Source organism: Mya arenaria, chromosome 10 (assembly GCF_026914265.1).
Source record: "Mya arenaria isolate MELC-2E11 chromosome 10, ASM2691426v1".
NCBI classification, from domain to species: domain Eukaryota; kingdom Metazoa; phylum Mollusca; class Bivalvia; order Myida; family Myidae; genus Mya; species Mya arenaria.
The window spans coordinates 35,112,243-35,126,608 of record NC_069131.1 but is presented as its reverse complement, the minus strand read 5'-3'; the positions used below and the strand labels follow the sequence as shown (position 1 = coordinate 35,126,608).

The 14,366-nt window shown below is 34.9% G+C and overlaps 1 long non-coding RNA gene across 1 annotated transcript; it reads right to left on the bottom strand.

Annotated features, from left to right (window-relative positions):
- Positions 1-9,952: 9,952 nt before the first annotated feature.
- LOC128205488 (uncharacterized) lies at positions 9,953-12,259 on the bottom strand. Its single transcript, XR_008256258.1, has 3 exons — positions 12,185-12,259; positions 11,059-11,233; positions 9,953-10,175 (listed from the first exon to the last, which is right to left on the bottom strand). It is a non-coding gene; the product is annotated as an uncharacterized LOC128205488 (long non-coding RNA).
- Between the last annotated feature and the right edge of the window lie 2,107 nt (positions 12,260-14,366).

Genomic DNA, 14,366 nt, shown 5'->3' with positions numbered 1-14,366 from the left:
AATACTGAATATCATACAAGCATTTACAGTACAAATATATGATTCCTACTTTAAACAAAACAAGGTAAACGAAACAGATTGAATTTACTTAAAACTAATTATTAAAGTTGTATATTTTAGATTTTTAAGGTTCTGCAAATAACCTGGAAAAATGGTTTAACCACCTCAGCAGTTTGAAATGAATATAAATTCCCTGTAGTTGATGTTGTTATCACCATTCCATCATTGAATATAACAATGTATGCAGAAAGTATGAAAATATTTAATTATTTAAAGTATGAGTTTTTAAACTAAATTATACATATAACATTTAAAAAAACAAGAGGGCCCTGTATCGCTCATCTGATCCAATACAGATCATCAAGAATAACAATCTGATCAAGTTCCATGAACATATGGCCTTATGATAGGGGAATACTCTGCAAGAAAATTGACACATTTCTCTGCATTTGCTACATATGCAACTCTTGTCTCTTATTCCAATTGTTCATGATGATTACAGTACTAAATTCATCGATCCAAGATACATAATGCACTGTGGTAAAGGGTACTGAAATGATCGTCCCATATGCCAACTCTGGTATCCTGGATAAAATGTTACTGGCCGGTGAATACAGTACTGAAGTGATCATATCCTGATGCCACTCTGGTATCCTGGATTAAACGTTACTGGTGAATCCAACTTACTGAAGAGATCAATCCCAGATGCCACTCTGGTACCCTGGATAAAACATTACTGGTGAATACGGTACTATAGTGATGAATTCCGATCTGAAACAGATTAACACCTAACTCAGAATATAATAAACAAGAGTCAATTTGTTTACATTAACGCAGATGAAGAGACTATCACACTAACAAATGAAGTCACCGTTGTTAAAAATATTTAAATATGGCCTAAGACCACAGTTATTCTAACTATATGTTTCATATATACACTAACCTTGACCTTACAATGTATCTCTTTAAAACAGTGTTTTCATATAATATGTTTGCAAAAACAGACTTCAAAACTCCTATAGTTCAATTTCAGGCTGTATGCAACACATAAAAATGACATAGAGCCAAACTGAAATGCTTCCAGGGACAAATGGCGCAGCAAAGGGACTGGCAAAAAACACCCAAACTGAGAGATTCATGACAACTGATAGTGTTTTCATGTATGAGATGGCTACATGATGTAGAAAATGCATTGCTTTAAGTATCTGTTTTAAAGGCTAGATTTGCCTTAAAACTAACATAACAGCTCTAAACCAATGTCTATAAGTTGCCTATTTACACCTGATTAGTATAAATCTCACTCTTCGGAATCATTTACACACAAACAAGTACTAAAAAGTTAACTTACATCTTCATTCTGAAATATTAGATTCAGAGCTGCAACTCCTGGATCTAGATTGCAGGACCTTTGGGAGAAAAGCCGCAGCAAACTGGAGCTTACTGGCACATCATATTCTGCAAGCAAGACACAAAATCAATGTTTGACACAGAATAAGACTATCTTCTTCTACTGTTAAAGTATAAAAAATGCCTGTAAACACTCATTTGAGACATACATAACCTTTTATGTAGGAATTATGCTCCAATCAATTGTAAACACTCCCCAAGCCCTGGGAATAGCGGAACTTTGACTTTCTGTCCAGCCAACCCAGGGTAAAATCCCCGCCCTGCAGGAGAGAAATGATGTTAAAATACCCGCCAAATGCCCCCGCACTGCTATATTTTGCGCCAAGACAAAACCACCGCATTCACCCGGTACTGCAGGGAAACCTGAATGGTAAAACACAGCCCTTTTCTCCGGCTATCCCCGGTTTACCACTGGAGGGTCCAAGGTTACAATTGCATTAATGCGATGAATGTGCGGAAAAGTTCATTAATTCCAAAAAATGTATAAATATATAGTGAGCGTTTTATCAACAATAGTAAATCGTATCGTATTTAACGATCGTAAACACAAGTTACGAAAACTTGCGATTTAAGTTGCGACAGTCTTATCAAGTCTTATCAAGTGCATTGTAAATTCGATGGTAGATCATAACCTACGACGTCGTAAACAGAATAGTACGCATGCGCACTGCAGTTGTTTTGATCTTCAAAAAGGAGGTTTTACAGCAAAACCGTTATCGTCTGTAAACAATCCCAATGGCGACGTCAAGAAAAGGGTCACAGAATTTGAGTGAATCAGAATCGAAATGCTTTAATCGACATTATTATATCCGCGAAGACTACCCAGTCTGTATCATGGAATGAAGCGGCTGGAGTGTAAGTCCTTTTCATGTAAAGTGAATTCAAATTGATAGGTAAACTTAATATGTGATGTTCGAGGACAAATAGTGTAAATGTCAACTGAAGTCTCCATGATATTTCTATTACATTTAAAATTAAATGAGAGTAATTGATATATAATTCCAATATACAAAAACATTGCCATATATTTTTTTATAGAGATCTGCCCACGTTCAATTATTTGGACTAAAGCAGTCATCGAAACTAGACTTTGGGATCAACAAGCCCGCATTATTATACTATTGTTTGGCATCAATTTTTAACAAGACTGCTATATACAATTCAGCAAGCCCAATGACATTTTACCATTGCAGGGCTTGTGTTAATTTTGACCACTGCAAAGGAAAATGTTATACCTTTATAGAGTAAACAGTGTTTGTGGACATGGCCGGGAAACTGGAGAAGTAAAGAAAAAATGGATCGACTTGAAGGTACAATATTTACATTAACACTTCATTCCTAAACGATGATTGTTGTTTATCAATTCCACATTATTTCTGTATAAAGTGCTATGGCATATTCAATCAAAATCACATGCGTTTGTTTGATACTTCTGTCCTGTCATCCTTCGGACTCCGTCCATTTGGAACAGCCCCATTGCATACAATACCCCAATAAAAAGCAACATGTCAAATTTTAATCCTTAAATATAATTCCTAACAACCACTTGAATAAGGTACACAATGTATTCTGTTTATTTAAAATTGAGGGCACTATAGATACATGACTAAATAGCATGTTTGAGTTTTCATTTTCTCAAATAATGTCAATATACAAATGATCATACATGTATAATGCTCCATAATTAACCCAGGGTAAAGTGCATTGAAACCTCTTGGATGAGAAAATGTTGAGTGATTGTGTTTATCTATTGCTATGATCTACAACAACTATTTCTTGTGAAGTTTAATGATCTGTAAGTAACACATGCATCTTAATGTCAATAATGTAAACACATTTTTTTTCTTTATGCAGTCTGTAGTGAAAAAGAAGATCATTGGATAGCTTCATGGCAACAAGCAAACCGGAGGTGGCGAGCCCATTGAGATGAGCATTAAGGATTGGGAGGAGAAGGTAAGACATGTTCATCATTGTACTCTTATGTATTGTATAAAACAACAGGGCTTCCTAAACACAAACTGAAGCAAGCAAGTCATAGACTTCTTTTTTTCAGTGAATGGAAATCATGGCCCTTTATTCCTTGGCTTCTTGTTTAAGTTTTGTTTTCCCAACAATATGTGAATGGGTCCCTTTTAAGCAAACATTATAGTATCAGTATTATAATTGTTTCTTACTGAATATTTTCTTGAAATAGTTTCATTTTGAAAACAGATTTCTCCTTTCCAGGTCCTTGCAACCATACTAAAGGTGTCTGTTTCTGGGATAGAGGGGGGGGGGGGGGTCGACACTAGTTTTAAGTTTGTGTTACAAAATAAACAACATGCCCTGAACTGATAAGTACCTCAATCAAAAACGGAAATATATTAACATGTATTTGTTATTGTGACAACATAAATATGGGTTCTGATAACTGCATCCAGAAAATCATCAAATACCCGTCCTGCTGTAGCTTTGGATATGCCATGAATGTCGGCAGACTCTGACAAAAAGTTTCCTTTTCCTCAACCCTACAAGGACCTGAAAACTCCAAAAATATTACATTTGTATTTGACGGTTAATTTTAGTATTTGAATGATGGTCAACATGTCATATTTAATTGCTAGATTGAGCTGATAGGTAAAGAAATGTAATTCAATATAATAAATATTTTTGCAATGAAATAATTTGTAGTTATGGTTGCTTAAGTACGGATAATGGAGCATAATGTGACCATATTCCTGCAAGCAGTACAAATTTGTCGATTATTCATTCATTGATTACAAACTTATAGCTGAATTCTCACACAACGGCTGTCTTGACAATTTCATATGATTTCTGTCATGGAATTTGCATTTTTTGTGCAAATGTCTGACAACCGGTGATATAAGAGTTCTTACAAACATTAAACTCGCAGTTTTTCACATTTACTTCGAAAGATGATTTTTTATGGCTAGAACTGTTACTAACATTTAAAAAAAAGGTTGATTTCCAAACAATTCAGAAATACCCTTTTGCGAGTTATTTTCACAACTGAATTGAAGTCGTTCATGCTAATATTAGATGATTCTGAGACAATTTAAAAATAGTCAAAACTGTCAGTATGTGAGAGTGCAACTTTAACCAAGTGCAATGTAAAGACAATGAAATGAAGAAATATGATAAAGATAATTATATAGCACCTGCTCAGAAATTAGAACTATTTACACAATTATTTACTTGATTACATAACTTAACCAATTTTACCCCCCCCCACCCACCCACACACACACACACACAGAGCCGACTTTTGCCGACTTCAAACAAAATAAACAAAATCAATCTTATCTAATTCTACAGTACATTTAGTACTATTTATATCATGAAAATAATGTATGGTTATGTACAAGTCAATTGTAACCACGCACCCCCGCAGGTCCGGCGAATAGCAATGACTTTGACCTTTCGTCCAGCCAACCCGGCTAAAATCCCTGCCCAGAAGGGACAAACATTTCATTGATGACACTGACATAGTTCTATTCTAGGGAGGCTCCGAGTCAGCGTGCAGTGCTGCCTCCAGCCGTAAAATGGTGTCTTACGTCAACCTGTAACGCCCAACGCATTCCCTATCGGGCACATCGCCGAGAGCGACAACCCTTTCCTTAAAACTCGTGGTCGTCGGGCATTTGGTCTCCTCGCAACGAACAGGGCGGTCATTTTTGACATACTTACGACAAGGCTAACCCAATCGTAATATTACAATCGCAAGTTACGAAATCGTAACGTTACTATTACTTAAGATTCTTAGTAAGACGCTCGGAAAGTCGTAACATGGGGTTACGATGCGTTTACGATTACGGTTTATGCTACGACCGTTAATAAGACGCCCCCATAGTCTTTTGGACGATTTGCAATAACGTCTTTAACAACTCAAAGGTTAATCTTACTAATTGAGTACCCAGATGCCTTTAAACCAGACATTCTTAGAAATCTTTCTTACTTGCAGACAATATTCCTTTCTAAAACATCCTTGCCAAGAACAGGTATGGAATTCCATCACTAGACCATGTTTTGATCAGCATTGGTTCTTGTCCTTGAAAATAGCTCTGTGGTTTCAGCAACCAGGCCGGCTATATTGAATAAACAATAAATTAGTGTTTTTAATTTATTAAAGCTGCACTCTCACAGATTGAACGTTTTGATCAAATTTTATTAAACAATTGTCCCGAGATTCGTTACAGAAAAAAAAAATTGGGTGCTAATCTGGTGTACCCTTTAAGGTATTTTGAGTGTATTTAGGTTTTTTTCTTTAATGCATAAAGGAAAAGGTACTTATCTCAATCCCCCTGATCACTTTTCATTGCTTTTGCCATCAGAGATGTAAATTTTTTCAATGTATTAACTTTAAGAAAATGAATATATTCATGAATGATTGACAGAATGAATGAATAAAAAGTAACAATATTTCTTTAGATAGGGACCTCATTGTGTTGCTGTGATTGTTTAAGTAGATGTTTTTCATGTTCATAAGCTAAAAATCATATGTACACTAAATGAAACATAATTCTGCATCATGTGTAGTAAGTTGTGATAGCCCAAAGACCAATGAAGGTCAGCAGTTTTATTAGAAAATTATATTATCTCAAAGCCGCAACAAAAACGGCATGAAAGAAATTCAGTTCGGAAAGCAACAGTTCATCAATGAGAAATAAACACTGATCATGATGTCATAACAAGCGAATGTTAATATCAAAGAGCAAGAAACTTACTGGCAATTTATTTCAGGGAAACCTTGACAAAAGTCTGTTTTATTTCCAAACTTATTGCCTCCAGTAATATATAACATGGCAATACCTGCATTGCTGAAAATCTGTCCACAGCAGTAATCACTGTAATGTCAAAAAACAGGTGGCATGGATGCATTCTGAAATACAAAAAGTTTGTAATTTGTGCTAATCTTACATATCCCATTTACAAGTGATTTACACTGAAATCTAATTGTTCTGAACTATAGTAACACAACTTCTTTATGACCAAACATATTGCTATTGAGCATTAGTACACTGTATTTATTTTTATTTTGTATATCATGTTTCTTTGCCCCAATTTATGGAAATATTTTATAACAGGTTCAAGCTTTTTAAGTCCGTTACGCTTAAGATTTATCGAGAAGCTGGGGTCTTATGCACCAGTCAATTGTAACCACGCCCCCCCCCCCCAGGTCCGGGGGTATACAGGGGATAGACGGGGAAATGGGCCGTGTGTTTACCTTTCAGGTGGCTCGCAGTGCCGGGTGAATGCGGTGGTTTTGTCTTTGCTTTAAATATAGCGGGGAATGGGCCTTATCTAGGGTCCCTGGGGTGCAGGGGCATTTGGCGGGGATTTTACCATCTGTTCGTCCCCATAGCCGGGGTTGGCTGGACCAAATGTCAAAGTCCCTACTATTCCCCGGACCTGGGGGGGGGGGGCGCGTGGTTACAATTGACTGGTGCATTATCGCATGCAGATTTGAGTGAATCGCAGAGGCTGTTTTCAGTATTTACTGTCAACAACACAAACTTTTTTAGGCATCTCATTTAGAATTTTTTACTAATTAACAAGCAGAAAGTTTGACACAATGGCAGTTTTATAACAAACTTGACCATGAGATTGAGTGTGAGCAAGCCAGTACAGTTTGACTTACCATTTGGGTGAAAAATTACTAAACGGCGATTTAAATTGAAACAATGGAGTTACACCTAATATTTTAAGGTGCAAGTCTAAGAAAAGGCATGACGGTCTAAATATAGAGGTGCAGTTGTATATTAAAGATGTCCACCTCCATCTTAAATATAGAGGTGCAGTTGTATATTAAAGATGTCCACCTCCATCTTAAATATAGAGGTGCAGTTGTATCTATGTAAGAAGTGCACCTCCATTTTAAAGTTTTAATATATATATAGAACAGAACATAAGAATAAAGAATTTGCACAACTTACGATCTGTCGTATGCTCTGTCCATCTGGTCCTTTAAACCGGGTCATTCGATGTTCGAAACTGGGTAGTATGGTCTGCTTTTCTGAGCCGTAGCGTGTGGCCTGTGTCGACACTTGGACGTATATATCGATTTTCTTTTTTCTTGACATTAACAGGGACCAACAAGTAGCAATTGACCCCAATCGTTTTGGGGTCAGCAGATCTAGGTCAATGTCATGGTGTATATTTTTTATATTAGAAAGTTATAAAAAAAATCATATAAAGAGAATAGGTTAAAATTCTTTAACCTGTGTTAAACGTATGGTTACTTCAGCCAATATAATAGACCAGGAAGTACAAAACATGTTGTAGGTTGCTCTTACCGAGCTCAAATATTGACAATATGTTTAAAATTAGTAAAAAAATAATTATAATAATAGGTACGTGGTCACGAATTTTAATGTTAAAAAAATCCAAAATATCGATATGTTATATATTTTTAAATCATTTGCAATATTTTTTATTTTCATCATTAAGATCAATAAATTTAATAATAACTTAGGCATAAACCTATATTTTGCGCCCTTAAAATGATTACTTTTTGAGAACAATGACCCCGTTTCATTAAATATCGTGTTTGGTGTAATCTGTGTTTCAATAAAAAACATCGTAACGACATTTCTCGGATATATTTTTAGCGTAACATAGCGGTTGTCCCATACTCTCTCTATTCAGTACATATTCCACGCCGTGTTACTTCCCTTACAGTACGTTCATCACTGCCACCAAATTTAATACAAATGACGTGACCTCATATCATATTGGTAAAGATGGCAAATGATATTTGATTTTAAATGAAAAAGGTATTATAAGCTTCATGCGAATTTGAAAGATGAAAATTTACTAAAACCTATCCCAAAAATATCGAAAAAAAAAGCTTGAAAAAAAGCGAATTTATATAGTTCATATAGTTGGAATCAGCTAGTATACTCGTTCATGGTTGCAGAGATATTGATTCTGCGGGTCAGGGGAGAGCACTGTGTAAGATACTGTCCTCAACAGCTTAAGGTTTACGACTAAGATATGTTAAGGTGACACTCTTATTCAAAATCAGTACATACACATGTATAACAGACATGAATTTTGAGTGATCCCCCTTTAACTACTTATAAATAATGCATTTATAGAAAATATGATTTACTGATAACAAGATTGTAACAGTGTATTTTATAGCTGAAACGCAAAACTATTAAATAATTGATGAATGCTTAAAGATTTACAGTTATCTACTATCGTGTCATAAGGTAGAAATACCGTGTTTTCTGCACCTTTCTTTCAAGTGAAACTCGGTATCATTCATAAGAGCCATTGTTTTCGTCATTCATTCATCCTTTGTGGTAAATTAAAATAATTGTATTAATTGTGGTAAATCATAATTGGGAGTAATAGTGCATCATTAATGCAAAACTGGGCATTGCTCGATAATAAGTTGAAGGTACTTTCGACGTCGACAATCAATGTACATGTGGTGGTTAATGCAAAACAAACATCGCTTTGCTTGAACATTTAAATGTTTCTTTGTTCTGTCAGTTAGAGAACTTATCTAAATGTAAACTTTTAAAGATACTTATAACATACTTATAAACAAAAACACCTGAAATATTTCACTGCGGCATTTAATAAGTACATTTACACAACACAGATTCACACGAAAAAAGAGGATCTGAAATGTTAAAGTTGATGTTTCATTTTTAACACGATCAAAAGAGCAAAGTAACACAAAGTACTCAGCACGTGCTCAACTCATAGTCGTAAACACTTTCATTTTTTATTTTAAACGAATAAAATTTTATATCACTAAATCGATCGTGTTTGCGTCTTTTCCTTAAATATGACAGTGCTTTTAACAACAAAAATATGTTATATGCATTATAGTGTATTATAGGACCAACTTTAAAAACGATAAAAAACACGCTTTATGTTATTAAATGTTTGATGCATGTTGAGTATATGGCGATTTAAACATGTTTTAAGTGAAATTTCCAGAATTTTGACCAGGCCCCATTTTCTCGAAACTTCGTGAGCTTAACAGACTGAAGAAACTTATTTGAATTACATACTTAAATTTAATTATGATATATGAAACATAATTAATTGTGATTATTTTAAAGATAAATCCTATTTAAAGTTTAAAAACTCTTAACCGAGTTAATAGTACGCAAATTATAAAAAAATAAAAGCTTTTCTTAATCCTGTTATAAAGGACTTAAGAAGTTTCAGTAAATTGGGGCCAGTGGCTCGGGGAATACAACTCGATGACATTATTAAAATAGTAATGGTAATATTTATCTGTTTAGATATTCTTTCACAAATGAAGTAGGTCTTGTAAAAACTGTTAGAAATCTGATTTAAAATAATGTTTACAATATCATAATTGTTTTGATCAATTTTATAACCTAAGACAATATTTTTAAGATTTTTAAGATTTTCTGTATTCCGCATCTTTTAAAAATTGCCTGTATTTTACATCAGAATGATGACAATGTGCGACATATAACACAAAAGGTGTCCATAGTCTTCTATTTAATTGCAATGGAGACAAAACGGACATTCGATCAACTTCCACGTGAATAAAAAAAACTATAATATTGTGTTAATACATTTACAAAATCAGAATAAACGACACAACTTCCTTCCTATCAGAATCAGAAAATATTGGTAAACAATACATATAATTATAATACATGGGTTCACTAGTATACTTCTATCTACATGTACATTTCCTCTCATTCATCAGGTCATAGTTTCAGCGCTGAAGTCCTTTCATTGACGCTTAGTCGGGTCTTGGGTCGTGACAACTGTAACAAGAACAACAACAATTATACATTTTTTTTTGAATAGAAAGACTAAGTTTACGTTTTTAAATATTCGCGTTTTCTTTGAAACAATTACATATGTAGATAGATAATGAGGAAACATATCATTTCGATGAAACTTATGAACAAACAAACCAATCGGAGAACCTCGGTGATTTTCCTTCGACAACAACCCCGGATATATATAGACGATTATCAATGTTGGAATTCTTTAAATTTAACTACGCTGCATGTAGATCGCATAATATTGTATATAGCAGATAAACCTTAAGACTTAACTTGTAGAGGTTTGAATTATTTTTTGCAATAAAACACTTTACTTTGAATCCATTTGCATTTCCGATTGGGTACTTTTATTTCAACACTGATCACATGCCGTGATAATGACATATCAGTGTATTCAATTAATAATTGTCAATGTTTCGTTTTGGCTTTTTAATAACGATCGTTAACAACGAATCCCCAAAATTGCCCAAACAAGCTTACTTCCCTTATAACATTTCTTATAGTTTTTTTTAAAGTTTTTAAGGATTTTACGTTAAAGATAACTACTCAAACTGGTTTTTGTTATGTTAACAAAGTATTAGCATTACTCAAATTAATAACGTACTTTATGCTTGAGATGATTTGGGCCAGACATTTGTTATTTTAATCTCAAAAGATGCTATTGATAACCGGTGACTCGAGCAATATTAATTGAACTTGTCCGAGTTAGTATACCCATACATATTCTGAATGATTTTGGTCATATCAAACAAATGCTTCTTAAGTAATCGATCGGACAACATTATTTGCGTCGCTCGCCCGTCACAGCAGGTGAAACAGTAACGCGCCCCCTTCTATTAACATGTGTATACAAACATACTGGCAATGGTGGTGATTTGTTTCCGAAATCACACACGGCCAGTTCGGAGGACATAACGGCGCTTTCCACAAACAGCAGAAGTTATCGTGGGATTGCGTCACTTCCGGGAAGATGGCAACCATCATCATGATCCCTACAACAGCCAGGAAAAGTGCTCCTTTCATCGTGTGAATAACTGTCGGTAAGAAATAATAAGAAATAAGGGTAATATCAAAATATTACGGAACAGCGATGTTTCCGAAGCGTTTATGCATTTTCATATGGCTGATTTCTCCATTTTCGCATTACCCGGAGCAGATGGAAAAATCCGATGCTCGCAAACAATTAGAACATTAATAAAAAAAAAATGTCATCCGGTCTACCAGCATCTGGAATTTTGACAGTCCGAAAGGAAAATGCTCAGTCTCAATGTCCGACACATAGCTTCTAAAAGTAATTGACAAATGCTCTAGTCAGAGGTCCCGCCGCAGCAATGCACTGGACTTCACACATTTGTTACAGGTCCGAAACGTTTCAGGATCAAAATTATTGCTTACAATACAGGTATTCAACATTTTAATACCGAGTGTATTAAAAAATGATAAAATGCGACATGATGCTTAAGAGGGCACACTTTGTATAGAAGAGGCCTAACATATGTTAAAGAGTTTAAATATATATATTTTAAATACAAACATTTTTTTTATTTCAAATTTCAATGCGTTATCATGTATAATTATGAATTTGACTTTTGATGATTAAAATAATAAAAGGCGTATCAGTTACGTACATTTAAAAAAAAATATAATCCTTTATAATGTTGATGGATAGTAGTTACGTGGCCGCAACTTCCACAGTTAAAAGAGCGCAAAAACATCGCTAATAATATGTTTTTATCTGAACCTAAATCATTTGCATTTGTTTTCTCCGATGTTGAAAACTTAACAGGCATGACGACGTAACTTGGTATCCAGCCTGCTTTATATATGATAAATATGAACTTAAGTTACAGTTTAAAACATTAGAACATGTCTGGTAAAATCTTCATAACTAAGAATATCTCGCTCTTCTTATCATAAGAGTTTACCAAATATGTTCTTACTATTACGAGAAATGTAAAAATAAATGAAAATAATAGTACATGTACCTGCAAGTTAGCTCTCTGATAATCTCCGTCCTGTGTCTAGTTTGTAAATGAGCTTTAACTTTGTGTTACGTTGAGACCTTTAGGACATTGCCAAATATGAATTGTTTTGAGAAACACTTCCATTTTACGCGAAACAAAACAACTTTTACAAAATGTCTGTAAAAGGTTATATAGATGATTAAGCGAAAGGCGCTTATTCACTTGTATTGTATGCCCAGGTTCGAAATACTAGTGTTTAACGGCTTAAAATGCCGATTTTCTACCGTTACATTTTTGTTACTGTGACGCTGTAAGTAATACTGTTTCTTAAAGGGACTCGTTCGCGTTTTTTAAAGACAGATGTCGAACAACTTTGAATTAGAACTCTGTGTGAAAAAATGATTGATAAAGTGTCCTTAAATACCCTTATGGCGAAGAAGAAGAAGAAGAAGAAGAAGAAGAAGAAGAAGAAGAAGAAGAAGAGGAAGACGCAGTAGAAATTGGGAGGTGGTGAAGAAGAAGAAGAAGAAGAAGAAGAAGAAGAAGAAGAAGAAGAAGAAGAAGAAGAAGAAGCAGTAGAAAGGGAGAGGTGGTGGAGGAGGAAGAAGAAGAAGAAGAAGAAGAAGAAGAAGAAGAAGAAGAAGAAGAAGAAGAAGAAGAAGAAGAAGAAGAAGAAGAAGAAGAAGAAGAAGAAGAAGAAGAAGAAGAAGAAGAAGAAGAAGAAGAAGAAGCAGTAGAAAGGGAGAGGTGGTGGAGGAGGAGGGGGAAGAAGAAGAAGAAGAAGAAGAAGAAGAAGAAGAAGAAGAAGAAGAAGAAGAAGAAGAAGAAGAAGAAGAAGAAGAAGAAGAAGATACTTAAGATGGTACTTTAAAATAGCCGGTGTACACTTATGTAAAGTTGTGATGGTTGGTGACCACTTATTGTTTTGGTATCAATTAATTATTTAAAAAGCGTAGAGGAATAATACTGAGAAAAACATTGCGAATTGCTGTTTACTGCTATACCATTAAAGCAGTTAGAATTTATTTTTATTTTTACTGCCGGGTTTGTAGGTTTCTGGCGCTTAAATAAAAAAAACAGAATTTGTATGGCCGAAGTTAACAGCTGTTATATGAAGAATTGTATAAGATATTAATCTTTTGATTGATTTCCGTGTTATGAAATGCATCATGCATATTCCGGTTGATACTGTTAACCACATTTTCAACATGCATATTTCTTTGCATCCAAAACATTTACAGTGCCTGTGGACCGGCGTTTAGGTAATTGTTTTGAAAGCAACGGCGGAATGCTCTTTTAATTCATGCTAGTGTAAAAAATAGCAACTATCGGGTAGGTTGTATCCGATCAAAGTGCAGATAATTCTGTTATGAAACATTGAAATGGTACCGTTGATCCAAGTAATTGTAATGAAAGCTGCAGCGGATGCCTTTTTTAATTGTTATGTCAGGCGGCAGGCTGAACTGTTATGTCAGGCGGCAGTTTTGCAGCATATTTTGCCAATGGATAACAACTATCATGTATGTTGTATCCGTACAAATTAGGACCGCTCCAGGAAAGTCGCCATTATAGGATTGACCAGTGAACATCACACACATTTTCCTTACTGAAGACCTTTGGATGCTATTTATTTAACGAATTTAAATTCAGTCAGTGGTCTTGGCACTATTCCATTAGCTGTCATCTTCAGAGTCCTGAAGTGGAGCAGTGGAGCATCCTTGGTTCGATCCCAGGACTGGCCGCAAACTTGATTGAGTCTGTTGCATTAAGTGCCCAACGAAGGACCGTTGCTAGTGCCATGTGCATGAATAGTACGGAAACTGACTAGGGTAAGACGCTGAATTCACGGAACTGTCTCATACAGGTCACAGAAGACAAGTTATTGAGGTTTGCTAGCAGAGGGACTCGGGTTCGATCCCAGGACTAACAGCATACTACTCTTACCCTATGACAAAAGTATAACGTTGTTTTTTAACCAGTCCACATGCATTAATTTGAGGTGGGGAATATACTAGCCAATGAACACTGGTTTTGTAGAGATGGAACAGAGTAAATATAATTATAATTTTATATAGCAAACCATATCCACATACTCTGACATTAAGGAAACATGTGTGTTTAAAGCTGCTCTCTCACAGATTTACCTTTTTTTTAACTTTTTTTTATTTTTTATCTTGACATGAGTAAATGTTTGCGTACATAT